Source organism: Rhagoletis zephyria, unplaced genomic scaffold (assembly GCF_001687245.7).
Source record: "Rhagoletis zephyria isolate East Lansing unplaced genomic scaffold, Rhagoletis_zephyria_1.1 Rzeph_scaffold_35065, whole genome shotgun sequence".
Classification (NCBI taxonomy): domain Eukaryota; kingdom Metazoa; phylum Arthropoda; class Insecta; order Diptera; family Tephritidae; genus Rhagoletis; species Rhagoletis zephyria.
The window spans coordinates 1-1,602 of NW_016192120.1; the positions used below are offsets into that span (position 1 = coordinate 1).

Consider the following 1,602-nt stretch of genomic DNA (forward strand, 5'->3'; position numbering starts at 1 on the left):
GTCCAATGACATCGCAATGTTAATGTAACCATATTTTCTCTATATATATATAATTGGACCATTTTTGTTACTGGTGTTGGTTAGAAGGTAGCGTGGTCCTGTACTAGTATTTAACCTAGTACCACTTTTTGCAGAGTTTCTACATAAAATATGAATTTATGTATGTGTGTTAAGAGATGCTAGTAAGAAATTGAAATAGACACCAATAACTGTACATAGTTTACCACAGTTTTCTTTAATTATTTGCAATGAGCAACGGCTTCAGGCAACGGCAAAGCTTTAAATATGTAAGTATGTATGTATAAGGAAAATTGCTGCCTTTGTGGCTTTGGCTTTTGCCTCTCAGCGCCACCATTTGCTAATTTAACTTTTTTTTTTTAAATAAGTTCTATATCTTGATTCTTGAAACTTCTCAATTGTGAGGGTTCAGCGGAAATGTAAGAAAGTAGATAGGTACATATATATGTTTGTATGTGTTTAATATTTAGCTATTGTTTTTGAATTATGCAGATTTATATAATTTTTGTTATTAAATGCTGGCTTAACTATAAATCCACTACAGGAAATTTTTTCGGCAGCTTTGCTGTCGGTACTGTGGTACTTTAACACAACTACATAAAATGTCTACGATTTGTTGTTGTTGCTGGCTTCTGTTGCACTATGTCAAGAAATCAATTTCGTTGCATTCTCACATTTTTAAGTTTCTTCGCTATTATTTCTTTATTTTGCTACACCCATCTTATTGTTTTTTTTTAATAATTAAAGTTGTTTTGCAATTGACTTTAGCACAGTGAAAGTCTCATCATACATACATATATACATATGTATATGTATGTATGGATATGTACTTGTACACTTATCACTTCACTTCATATTTTCTTATCTTGTTTTTCCTATGGATAAACTAAGCAAAACATGTTTATATGCATAGCACTTTATCTTTGTACTTTGCACATATGAATGTATGTATGTATGTATGTATGTATGCATGTGGGCATCCGTTTTCCAGTTGCACTTGCGGTAGCATTAAAATCTTACTTGCAGGCTAAAAACATGCGCTTACACTCGAAGGTTGGTTGCGACTGCGGTTGGCCGATTTTCAAAGCGATCGCCTCGGTATTTGGCCACAAAGCATTCTGCTGTTTCTCACCAAACTTGGCTTAAAAGAGACCAGTGTTGTCTCTTTAGTTTTAAGCCATTACCTATTCCGCCATTTAGGCGCGGCAATAATCAAATGAAGTTACATATGCCGGTACATATAAAATTTATTTATTTATAGAGTGGCGTTTTTATTGTATTTTTAATTAATAGAAATTAATTGCAGATATACTTAAAGTTGCATACACAAAACCTTTCCACAATTGTCAACCGGATATACATAAATAGCAGTGGTTCCGGAAATGTATCACAACTTCCAATGGAACAAAGCACGTTTTCTAATATTACTTTTTGTTGTCATTCCAATGAACACTTTAAATCTGCGCTGTATGTAACATTTCATTTTTCTTTTGAAATTAACTTAATCCAATCCTTAACGAAAACCTAAACTTTTATTAATTCGCGTTGTCCATTATCGATAAATGGCATTCATCTATTTCGTCA

General features: G+C 32.8%; 1 long non-coding RNA gene across 1 annotated transcript; it reads right to left on the reverse strand.

The window, feature by feature from the left end:
* Positions 1-574: 574 nt before the first annotated feature.
* LOC108354329 (uncharacterized) lies at positions 575-1,245 on the reverse strand. The gene is made up of 2 exons (XR_001846498.1): positions 1,039-1,245; positions 575-904 (listed from the first exon to the last, which is right to left on the reverse strand). It is a non-coding gene; the product is annotated as an uncharacterized LOC108354329 (long non-coding RNA).
* Between the last annotated feature and the right edge of the window lie 357 nt (positions 1,246-1,602).